Here is a 12,820-nt window from a genome sequence, read left to right on the forward strand (position 1 = left end):
GGAGTAACAGTGAGGGTGGATTGCTGGAGTAACAGTGAGGGTGGATTGCTGGAGTAACAGTGGGGGTGGATTGCTGGAGTAACAGTGAGGGTGTATTGCTGGAGTAACAGTGAGGGTGGATTGCTGGAGTAACAGTGAGGGTGGATTTCTGGAGTAACGGTGGATTGCTGGAGTAACAGTGAGGGTGGATTGCTGGAGTAACAGTGGGGGTGGATTGCTGGAGTAACAGTGAGGGTGGATTGCTGGAGTAACAGTGAGGGTGGATTGCTGGAGTAACAGTGGGGGTGGATTGCTCGAGTAACAGTGGGGGTGGATTGCTGGAGTAACAGTGAGGGTGGATTGCTGGAGTAACAGTGGGGGTGGATTGCTGGAGTAACAGTAAGGGTGGATTGCTGGAGTAACTGAGGGTGGATTGCTGGAGTAACAGTGAGGGTGGATTGCTGGAGTAACAGTGAGGGTGGATTGCTGGAGTAACAGTGAGGGTGGATTGCTGGAGTAACAGTGGGGGTGGATTGCTGGAGTAACAGTGGGGGTGGATTGCTGGAGTAACTGAGGGTGGATTGCTGGAGTAACAGTGAGGGTGGATTGCTGGAGTAACAGTGGGGGTGGATTGCTGGAGTAACAGTGAGGGTGGATTGCTGGAGTAACAGTGAGGGTGGATTGCCGGAGTAACAGTGAGGGTGGATTTCCGGAGTAACAGTGAGGGTGGATTGCCGGAGTAACAGTGGGGGTGGATTGCTGGAGTAACAGTGAGGGTGGATTGCTGGAGTAACAGTGAGGGTGTATTGCTGGAGTAACAGTGAGGGTGTATTGCTGGAGTAACAGTGAGGGTGGATTGCTGGAGTAACAGTGAGGGTGGATTGCTGGAGTAACAGTGAGGGTGGATTTCTGGAGTAACAGGGTGGATTGCTGGAGTAACAGTGAGGGTGGATTGCTGGAGTAACAGTGGGGGTGGATTGCTGGAGTAACAGTGAGGGTGGATTGCTGGAGTAACAGTGAGGCTGGATTGCTGGAGTAACAGTGGGGGTGGATTGCTCAAGTAACAGTGGGGGTGGATTGCTGGAGTAACAGTGAGGGTGGATTGATGGAGTAACAGTGGGGGTGGATTGCTGGAGTAACAGTGAGGGTGGATTGCTGGAGTAACAGTGAGGGTGGATTGCTGGAGTAACAGTGAAGGTGGATTGCTGGAGTAACAGTGAGGGTGGATTGCTGGAGTAACAGTGAGGGTGGATTTCTGGAGTAACAGGGTGGATTGCTGGAGTAACAGTGAGGGTGGATTGCTGGAGTAACAGTGGGGGTTGATTGCTGGAGTAACAGTGAGGGTGGATTGCTGGAGTAACAGTGAGGGTGGATTGCTGGAGTAACAGGGTGGATTGCTGGAGTAACAGTGAGGGTGGATTGCTGGAGTAACAGTGAGGGTGGATTGCTGGAGTAACAGTGAGGGCGGATTGCTGGAGGAACAGTGGGGATGGATTGCTGGAGTAACAGTGAGGGTGTATTGCTGGAGTAACAGTGAGGGTGGATTGCTGGAGTAGCAGTGAGGGTGGATTGCTGGAGTAACAGTGAGGGTGGATTTCTGGAGTAACAGGGTGGATTGCTGGAGTAACAGTGAGGGTGGATTGCTGGAGTAACAGTGGGGGTGGATTGCTGGAGTAACAGTGAGGGTGGATTGCTGGAGTAACAGTGAGGGTGGATTGCTGGAGTAACAGTGGGGGTGGATTGCTCGAGTAACAGTGGGGGTGGATTGCTGGAGTAACAGTGAGGGTGGATTGCTGGAGTAACAGTGAGGGTGGATTGCTGGAGTAACAGTGAGGGTGGATTGCTGGAGTAACAGTGGGGGTGGATTGCTGGAGTAACAGTGAGGGTGGATTGCTGGAGTAACAGTGAGGGTGGATTGCTGGAGTAACAGTGGGGGTGGATTGCTGGAGTAACAGTGAGGGTGGATTTCTGGAGTAACAGGGTGGATTGCTGGAGTATCAGTGAGGGTGGATTGCTGGAGTAACAGTGAGGGTGAATTGCTGGAGTAACAGGGTGGATTGCTGGAGTAACAGTGAGAGTGGATTGCTGGAGTAACAGTGAGGGTGTATTGCTGGAGTAACAGTGAGGGTGGATTGCTGGAGTAACAGTGAGGGTGGATTTCTGGAGTAACGGTGGATTGCTGGAGTAACAGTGAGGGTGGATTGCTGGAGTAACAGTGGGGGTGGATTGCTGGAGTAACAGTGAGGGTGGATTGCTGGAGTAACAGTGAGGGTGGATTGCTGGAGTAACAGTGGGGGTGGATTGCTCGAGTAACAGTGGGGGTGGATTGCTGGAGTAACAGTGAGGGTGGATTTCTGGAGTAACAGTGAGGGTGGATTGCTGGAGTAACAGTGAGGGTGGATTGCTGGAGTAACAGTGGGGGTGGATTGCTGGAGTAACAGTGGGGGTGGATTGCTGGAGTAACAGTGAGGGTGGATTGCTGGAGTAACATTGAGGGTGGATTGCTGGAGTAACAGTGGGGGTGGATTGCTGGAGTAACAGTGAGGGTGGATTGCTGGAGTAACAGTGAGGGTGGATTGCCGGAGTAACAGTGAGGGTGGATTTCCGGAGTAACAGTGAGGGTGGATTGCCGGAGTAACAGTGGGGGTGGATTGCTGGAGTAACAGTGAGGGTGGAATGCTGGAGTAACAGTGAGGGTGTATTGCTGGAGTAACAGTGAGGGTGGATTGCTGGAGTAACAGTGAGGGTGGATTGCTGGAGTAACAGTGAGGGTGGATTGCTGGAGTAACAGTGAGGGTTGATTTCTGGAGTAACAGGGTGGATTGCTGGAGTAACAGTGAGGGTGGATTGCTGGAGTAACAGTGGGGGTGGATTGCTGGAGTAACAGTGGGGGTGGATTGCTGGAGTAACAGTGAGGGTGGATTGCTGGAGTAACAGTGAGGGTGGATTGCTGGAGTAACAGTGGGGGTGGATTGCTCGAGTAACAGTGGGGGTGGATTGCTGGAGTAACAGTGAGGGTGGATTTCTGGAGTAACAGTGAGGGTGGATTGCTGGAGTAACAGTGAGGGTGGATTGCTGGAGTAACAGTGGGGGTGGATTGCTGGAGTAACAGTGTGGGTGGATTGCTGGAGTAACAGTGAGGGTGGATTGCTGGAGTAACATTGAGGGTGGATTGCTGGAGTAACAGTGGGGGTGGATTGCTGGAGTAACAGTGAGGGTGGATTGCTGGAGTAACAGTGAGGGTGGATTGCCGGAGTAACAGTGAGGGTGGATTTCCGGAGTAACAGTGAGGGTGGATTGCCGGAGTAACAGTGGGGGTGGATTGCTGGAGTAACAGTGAGGGTGGAATGCTGGAGTAACAGTGAGGGTGTATTGCTGGAGTAACAGTGAGGGTGGATTGCTGGAGTAACAGTGAGGGTGGATTGCTGGAGTAACAGTGAGGGTTGATTTCTGGAGTAACAGGGTGGATTGCTGGAGTAACAGTGAGGGTGGATTGCTGGAGTAACAGTGGGGGTGGATTGCTGGAGTAACAGTGAGGGTGGATTGCTGGAGTAACAGTGAGGCTGGATTGCTGGAGTAACAGTGGGGGTGGATTGCTCAAGTAACAGTGGGGGTGGATTGCTGGAGTAACAGTGAGGGTGGATTGCTGGAGTAACAGTGGGGGTGGATTGCTGGAGTAACAGTGAGGGTGGATTGCTGGAGTAACAGTGAGGGTGGATTGCTGGAGTAACAGTGAAGGTGGATTGCTGGAGTAACAGTGAGGGTGGATTGCTGGAGTAACAGTGAGGGTGGATTTCTGGAGTAACAGGGTGGATTGCTGGAGTAACAGTGAGGGTGGATTGCTGGAGTAACAGTGGGGGTTGATTGCTGGAGTAACAGTGAGGGTGGATTGCTGGAGTAACAGTGAGGGTGGATTGCTGGAGTAACAGTGAGGGTGGATTGCTGGAGTAACAGGGTGGATTGCTGGAGTAACAGGGTGGATTGCTGGAGTAACAGTGAGGGTGGATTGCTGGAGTAACAGTGAGGGTGGATTGCTGGAGGAACAGTGGGGATGGATTGCTGGAGTAACAGTGAGGGTGTATTGCTGGAGTAACAGTGAGGGTGGATTGCTGGAGTAACAGTGAGGGTGGATTGCTGGAGTAACAGTGAGGGTGGATTTCTGGAGTAACAGGGTGGATTGCTGGAGTAACAGTGAGGGTGGATTGCTGGAGTAACAGTGGGGGTGGATTGCTGGAGTAACAGTGAGGGTGGATTGCTGGAGTAACAGTGAGGGTGGATTGCTGGAGTAACAGTGGGGGTGGATTGCTCGAGTAACAGTGGGGGTGGATTGCTGGAGTAACAGTGAGGGTGGATTGCTGGAGTAACAGTGAGGGTGGATTGCTGGAGTAACAGTGAGGGTGGATTGCTGGAGTAACAGTGGGGGTGGATTGCTGGAGTAACAGTGGGGGTGGATTGCTGGAGTAACAGTGAGGGTGGATTGCTGGAGTAACAGTGAGGGTGGATTGCTGGAGTAACAGTGAGGGTGGATTGCTGGAGTAACAGTGAGGGGGGATTTCTGGAGTAACAGGGTGGATTGCTGGAGTATCAGTGAGGGTGGATTGCTGGAGTAACAGTGAGGGTGAATTGCTGGAGTAACAGGGTGGATTGCTGGAGTAACAGTGAGGGTGGATTGCTGGAGTAACGGTGGATTGCTGGAGTAACAGTGAGGGTGGATTGCTGGAGTAACAGTGGGGGTGGATTTCTGGAGTAACGGTGGATTGCTGGAGTAACAGTGAGGGTGGATTGCTGGAGTAACAGTGGGGGTGGATTGCTTGAGTAACAGTGAGGGTGGATTTCTGGAGTAACAGTGAGGGTGGATTGCTGGAGTAACAGTGAGGGTGGATTGCTGGAGTAACAGTGGGGGTGGATTGCTGGAGTAACAGTGTGGGTGGATTGCTGGAGTAACAGTGAGGGTGGATTGCTGGAGTAACATTGAGGGTGGATTGCTGGAGTAACAGTGGGGGTGGATTGCTGGAGTAACAGTGAGGGTGGATTGCTGGAGTAACAGTGAGGGTGGATTGCCGGAGTAACAGTGAGGGTGGATTTCCGGAGTAACAGTGAGGGTGGATTGCCGGAGTAACAGTGGGGGTGGATTGCTGGAGTAACAGTGAGGGTGGAATGCTGGAGTAACAGTGAGGGTGTATTGCTGGAGTAACAGTGAGGGTGGATTGCTGGAGTAACAGTGAGGGTGGATTGCTGGAGTAACAGTGAGGGTTGATTTCTGGAGTAACAGGGTGGATTGCTGGAGTAACAGTGAGGGTGGATTGCTGGAGTAACAGTGGGGGTGGATTGCTGGAGTAACAGTGAGGGTGGATTGCTGGAGTAACAGTGAGGCTGGATTGCTGGAGTAACAGTGGGGGTGGATTGCTCAAGTAACAGTGGGGGTGGATTGCTGGAGTAACAGTGAGGGTGGATTGCTGGAGTAACAGTGGGGGTGGATTGCTGGAGTAACAGTGAGGGTGGATTGCTGGAGTAACAGTGAGGGTGGATTGCTGGAGTAACAGTGAAGGTGGATTGCTGGAGTAACAGTGAGGGTGGATTGCTGGAGTAACAGTGAGGGTGGATTTCTGGAGTAACAGGGTGGATTGCTGGAGTAACAGTGAGGGTGGATTGCTGGAGTAACAGTGGGGGTTGATTGCTGGAGTAACAGTGAGGGTGGATTGCTGGAGTAACAGTGAGGGTGGATTGCTGGAGTAACAGTGAGGGTGGATTGCTGGAGTAACAGGGTGGATTGCTGGAGTAACAGGGTGGATTGCTGGAGTAACAGTGAGGGTGGATTGCTGGAGTAACAGTGAGGGTGGATTGCTGGAGGAACAGTGGGGATGGATTGCTGGAGTAACAGTGAGGGTGTATTGCTGGAGTAACAGTGAGGGTGGATTGCTGGAGTAACAGTGAGGGTGGATTGCTGGAGTAACAGTGAGGGTGGATTTCTGGAGTAACAGGGTGGATTGCTGGAGTAACAGTGAGGGTGGATTGCTGGAGTAACAGTGGGGGTGGATTGCTGGAGTAACAGTGAGGGTGGATTGCTGGAGTAACAGTGAGGGTGGATTGCTGGAGTAACAGTGGGGGTGGATTGCTCGAGTAACAGTGGGGGTGGATTGCTGGAGTAACAGTGAGGGTGGATTGCTGGAGTAACAGTGAGGGTGGATTGCTGGAGTAACAGTGAGGGTGGATTGCTGGAGTAACAGTGGGGGTGGATTGCTGGAGTAACAGTGGGGGTGGATTGCTGGAGTAACAGTGAGGGTGGATTGCTGGAGTAACAGTGAGGGTGGATTGCTGGAGTAACAGTGAGGGTGGATTGCTGGAGTAACAGTGAGGGGGGATTTCTGGAGTAACAGGGTGGATTGCTGGAGTATCAGTGAGGGTGGATTGCTGGAGTAACAGTGAGGGTGAATTGCTGGAGTAACAGGGTGGATTGCTGGAGTAACAGTGAGGGTGGATTGCTGGAGTAACGGTGGATTGCTGGAGTAACAGTGAGGGTGGATTGCTGGAGTAACAGTGGGGGTGGATTTCTGGAGTAACGGTGGATTGCTGGAGTAACAGTGAGGGTGGATTGCTGGAGTAACAGTGGGGGTGGATTGCTGGAGTAACAGTGAGGGTGGATTGCTGGAGTAACAGTGAGGGTGGATTGCTGGAGTAACAGTGGGGGTGGATTGCTCGAGTAACAGTGGGGGTGGATTGCTGGAGTAACAGTGAGGGTGGATTGCTGGAGTAACAGTGGGGGTGGATTGCTGGAGTAACAGTGAGGGTGGATTGCTGGAGTAACAGTGAGGGTGGATTTCTGGAGTAACAGTGAGGGTGGATTGCTGGAGTAACAGTGGGGGTGGATTGCTGGAGTAACAGTGAGGGTGGATTGCTGGAGTAACAGTGAGGGTGGATTGCTGGAGTAACAGTGAGGGTGGATTGCTGGAGTAACAGTGGGGGTGGATTGCTGGAGTAACAGTGAGGGTGGATTGCTGGAGTAACAGTGAGGGTGGATTGCTGGAGTAACAGTGAGGGTGGATTGCCGGAGTAACAGTGAGGGTGGATTTCCGGAGTAACAGTGAGGGTGGATTGCCGGAGTAACAGTGGGGGTGGATTGCCGGAGTAACAGTGAGGGTGGATTGCCGGAGTAACAGTGAGGGTGTATTGCCGGAGTAACAGTGAGGGTGTATTGCTGGAGTAACAGTGAGGGTGTATTGCTGGAGTAACAGTGAGGGTGGATTGCTGGAGTAACAGTGAGGGTGGATTGCTGGAGTAACAGTGAGGGTGGATTTCTGGAGTAACAGGGTGGATTGCTGGAGTAACAGTGGGGGTGGATTGCTGGAGTAACAGTGAGGGTGGATTGCTGGAGTAACAGTGAGGCTGGATTGCTGGAGTAACAGTGGGGGTGGATTGCTCAAGTAACAGTGGGGGTGGATTGCTGGAGTAACAGTGGGGGTGGATTGCTGGAGTAACAGTGGGGGTGGATTGCTGGAGTAACAGTGAGGGTGGATTGCTGGAGTAACAGTGAGGGTGGATTGCTGGAGTAACAGTGAGGGTGGATTGCTGGAGTAACAGTGAGGGTGGATTGCTGGAGTAACAGTGAGGGTGGATTTCTGGAGTAACAGGGTGGATTGCTGGAGTAACAGTGAGGGTGGATTGCTGGAGTAACAGTGGGGGTTGATTGCTGGAGTAACAGTGAGGGTGGATTGCTGGAGTAACAGTGAGGGTGGATTGCTGGAGTAACAGGGTGGATTGCTGGAGTAACAGTGAGGGTGGATTGCTGGAGTAACAGTGAGGGTGGATTGCTGAAGTAACAGTGAGGGTGGATTGCTGGAGTAACAGTGAGGGTGGATTTCTGGAGTAACAGGGTGGATTGCTGGAGTAACAGTGAGGGTGGATTGCTGGAGTAACAGTGGGGGTTGATTGCTGGAGTAACAGTGAGGGTGGATTGCTGGAGTAACAGTGAGGGTGGATTGCTGGAGTAACAGGGTGGATTGCTGGAGTAACAGTGGGGGTGGATTGCTGGAGTAACAGTGAGGGTGGATTGCTGGAGTAACAGTGAAGGTGGATTGCTGGAGTAACAGTGAGGGTGGATTGCTGGAGTAACAGTGAGGGTGGATTTCTGGAGTAACAGGGTGGATTGCTGGAGTAACAGTGAGGGTGGATTGCTGGAGTAACAGCGGGGGTGGATTGCTGGAGTAACAGTGAGGGTGGATTGCTGGAGTAACAGTGAGGGTGGATTGCTGGAGTAACAGTGGGGGTGGATTGCTCGAGTAACAGTGGGGGTGGATTGCTGGAGTAACAGTGAGGGTGGATTGCTGGAGTAACAGTGAGGGTGGATTGCTGGAGTAACAGTGAGGGTGGATTGCTGGAGTAACAGTGGGGGTGGATTGCTGGAGTAACAGTGAGGGTGGATTGCTGGAGTAACTGAGGGTGGATTGCTGGAGTAACAGTGAGGGTGGATTGCTGGAGTAACAGTGAGGGTGGATTGCTGGAGTAACAGTGGGGGTGGATTGCTGGAGTAACAGTGAGGGTGGATTTCTGGAGTAACAGGGTGGATTGCTGGAGTATCAGTGAGGGTGGATTGCTGGAGTAACAGTGAGGGTGAATTGCTGGAGTAACAGGGTGGATTGCTGGAGTAACAGTGAGAGTGGATTGCTGGAGTAACAGTGAGGGTGTATTGCTGGAGTAACAGTGAGGGTGGATTGCTGGAGTAACAGTGAGGGTGGATTTCTGGAGTAACGGTGGATTGCTGGAGTAACAGTGAGGGTGGATTGCTGGAGTAACAGTGGGGGTGGATTGCTGGAGTAACAGTGAGGGTGGATTGCTGGAGTAACAGTGAGGGTGGATTGCTGGAGTAACAGTGGGGGTGGATTGCTCGAGTAACAGTGAGGGTGGATTGCTGGAGTAACTGAGGGTGGATTGCTGGAGTAACAGTGAGGGTGGATTGCTGGAGTAACAGTGAGGGTGGATTGCTGGAGTAACAGTGGGGGTGGATTGCTGGAGTAACAGTGAGGGTGGATTTCTGGAGTAACAGGGTGGATTGCTGGAGTATCAGTGAGGGTGGATTGCTGGAGTAACAGTGAGGGTGAATTGCTGGAGTAACAGGGTGGATTGCTGGAGTAACAGTGAGAGTGGATTGCTGGAGTAACAGTGAGGGTGTATTGCTGGAGTAACAGTGAGGGTGGATTGCTGGAGTAACAGTGAGGGTGGATTTCTGGAGTAACGGTGGATTGCTGGAGTAACAGTGAGGGTGGATTGCTGGAGTAACAGTGGGGGTGGATTGCTGGAGTAACAGTGAGGGTGGATTGCTGGAGTAACAGTGAGGGTGGATTGCTGGAGTAACAGTGGGGGTGGATTGCTCGAGTAACAGTGGGGGTGGATTGCTTGAGTAACAGTGAGGGTGGATTTCTGGAGTAACAGTGAGGGTGGATTGCTGGAGTAACAGTGAGGGTGGATTGCTGGAGTAACAGTGGGGGTGGATTGCTGGAGTAACAGTGGGGGTGGATTGCTGGAGTAACAGTGAGGGTGGATTGCTGGAGTAACATTGAGGGTGGATTGCTGGAGTAACAGTGGGGGTGGATTGCTGGAGTAACAGTGAGGGTGGATTGCTGGAGTAACAGTGAGGGTGGATTGCCGGAGTAACAGTGAGGGTGGATTTCCGGAGTAACAGTGAGGGTGGATTGCCGGAGTAACAGTGGGGGTGGATTGCTGGAGTAACAGTGAGGGTGGAATGCTGGAGTAACAGTGAGGGTGTATTGCTGGAGTAACAGTGAGGGTGTATTGCTGGAGTAACAGTGAGGGTGGATTGCTGGAGTAACAGTGAGGGTGGATTGCTGGAGTAACAGTGAGGGTTGATTTCTGGAGTAACAGGGTGGATTGCTGGAGTAACAGTGAGGGTGGATTGCTGGAGTAACAGTGGGGGTGGATTGCTGGAGTAACAGTGGGGGTGGATTGCTGGAGTAACAGTGAGGGTGGATTGCTGGAGTAACAGTGAGGGTGGATTGCTGGAGTAACAGTGGGGGTGGATTGCTCGAGTAACAGTGGGGGTGGATTGCTGGAGTAACAGTGAGGGTGGATTTCTGGAGTAACAGTGAGGGTGGATTGCTGGAGTAACAGTGAGGGTGGATTGCTGGAGTAACAGTGGGGGTGGATTGCTGGAGTAACAGTGTGGGTGGATTGCTGGAGTAACAGTGAGGGTGGATTGCTGGAGTAACATTGAGGGTGGATTGCTGGAGTAACAGTGGGGGTGGATTGCTGGAGTAACAGTGAGGGTGGATTGCTGGAGTAACAGTGAGGGTGGATTGCCGGAGTAACAGTGAGGGTGGATTTCCGGAGTAACAGTGAGGGTGGATTGCCGGAGTAACAGTGGGGGTGGATTGCTGGAGTAACAGTGAGGGTGGAATGCTGGAGTAACAGTGAGGGTGTATTGCTGGAGTAACAGTGAGGGTGGATTGCTGGAGTAACAGTGAGGGTGGATTGCTGGAGTAACAGTGAGGGTTGATTTCTGGAGTAACAGGGTGGATTGCTGGAGTAACAGTGAGGGTGGATTGCTGGAGTAACAGTGGGGGTGGATTGCTGGAGTAACAGTGAGGGTGGATTGCTGGAGTAACAGTGAGGCTGGATTGCTGGAGTAACAGTGGGGGGGGATTGCTCAAGTAACAGTGGGGGTGGATTGCTGGAGTAACAGTGAGGGTGGATTGCTGGAGTAACAGTGGGGGTGGATTGCTGGAGTAACAGTGAGGGTGGATTGCTGGAGTAACAGTGAGGGTGGATTGCTGGAGTAACAGTGAAGGTGGATTGCTGGAGTAACAGTGAGGGTGGATTGCTGGAGTAACAGTGAGGGTGGATTTCTGGAGTAACAGGGTGGATTGCTGGAGTAACAGTGAGGGTGGATTGCTGGAGTAACAGTGGGGGTTGATTGCTGGAGTAACAGTGAGGGTGGATTGCTGGAGTAACAGTGAGGGTGGATTGCTGGAGTAACAGTGAGGGTGGATTGCTGGAGTAACAGGGTGGATTGCTGGAGTAACAGGGTGGATTGCTGGAGTAACAGTGAGGGTGGATTGCTGGAGTAACAGTGAGGGTGGATTGCTGGAGGAACAGTGGGGATGGATTGCTGGAGTAACAGTGAGGGTGTATTGCTGGAGTAACAGTGAGGGTGGATTGCTGGAGTAACAGTGAGGGTGGATTGCTGGAGTAACAGTGAGGGTGGATTTCTGGAGTAACAGGGTGGATTGCTGGAGTAACAGTGAGGGTGGATTGCTGGAGTAACAGTGGGGGTGGATTGCTGGAGTAACAGTGAGGGTGGATTGCTGGAGTAACAGTGAGGGTGGATTGCTGGAGTAACAGTGGGGGTGGATTGCTCGAGTAACAGTGGGGGTGGATTGCTGGAGTAACAGTGAGGGTGGATTGCTGGAGTAACAGTGAGGGTGGATTGCTGGAGTAACAGTGAGGGTGGATTGCTGGAGTAACAGTGGGGGTGGATTGCTGGAGTAACAGTGGGGGTGGATTGCTGGAGTAACAGTGAGGGTGGATTGCTGGAGTAACAGTGAGGGTGGATTGCTGGAGTAACAGTGAGGGTGGATTGCTGGAGTAACAGTGAGGGGGGATTTCTGGAGTAACAGGGTGGATTGCTGGAGTATCAGTGAGGGTGGATTGCTGGAGTAACAGTGAGGGTGAATTGCTGGAGTAACAGGGTGGATTGCTGGAGTAACAGTGAGGGTGGATTGCTGGAGTAACGGTGGATTGCTGGAGTAACAGTGAGGGTGGATTGCTGGAGTAACAGTGGGGGTGGATTTCTGGAGTAACGGTGGATTGCTGGAGTAACAGTGAGGGTGGATTGCTGGAGTAACAGTGGGGGTGGATTGCTGGAGTAACAGTGAGGGTGGATTGCTGGAGTAACAGTGAGGGTGGATTGCTGGAGTAACAGTGGGGGTGGATTGCTCGATTAACAGTGGGGGTGGATTGCTGGAGTAACAGTGAGGGTGGATTGAGGAGTAACAGTGGGGGTGGATTGCTGGAGTAACAGTAAGGGTGGATTGCTGGAGTAACAGTGAGGGTGGATTGCTGGAGTAACAGTGAGGGTGGATTTCTGGAGTAACAGTGAGGGTGGATTTCTGGAGTAACAGTGAGGGTGGATTGCTGGAGTAACAGTGGGGGTGGATTGCTGGAGTAACAGTGAGGGTGGATTGCTGGAGTAACAGTGGGGGTGGATTGCTGGAGTAACAGTGAGGGTGGATTGCTGGAGTAACAGTGGGGGTGGATTGCTGGAGTAACAGTGAGGGTGGATTGCTGGAGTAACAGTGAGGGTGGATTGCTGGAGTAACAGTGAGGGTGGATTGCTGGAGTAACAGTGAGGGTGGATTGCTGGAGTAACAGTGAGGGTGGATTGCTGGAGTAACAGTGAGGGTGGATTTCTGGAGTAACAGGGTGGATTGCTGGAGTAACAGTGAGGGTGGATTGCTGGAGTAACAGTGGGGGTTGATTGCTGGAGTAACAGTGAGGGTGGATTGCTGGAGTAACAGTGAGGGTGGATTGCTGGAGTAACAGGGTGGATTGCTGGAGTAACAGTGAGGGTGGATTGCTGGAGTAACAGTGAGGGTGGATTGCTGGAGTAACAGTGAGGGTGGATTGCTGGAGTAACAGTGAGGGTGGATTGCTGGAGGAACAGTGGGGATGGATTGCTGGAGTAACAGTGAGGGTGGATTGCTGGAGTAACAGTGAGGGTGGATTGCTGGAGTAACAGTGAGGCTGGATTGCTGGAGTAACAGTGGGGGTGGATTGCTCAAGTAACAGTGGGGGTGGATTGCTGGAGTAACAGTGAGGGTGGATTGCTGGA

The sequence above is a fragment of the Pseudophryne corroboree genome, chromosome 9 (assembly GCF_028390025.1).
Source record: "Pseudophryne corroboree isolate aPseCor3 chromosome 9, aPseCor3.hap2, whole genome shotgun sequence".
NCBI lineage: Eukaryota > Metazoa > Chordata > Amphibia > Anura > Myobatrachidae > Pseudophryne > Pseudophryne corroboree.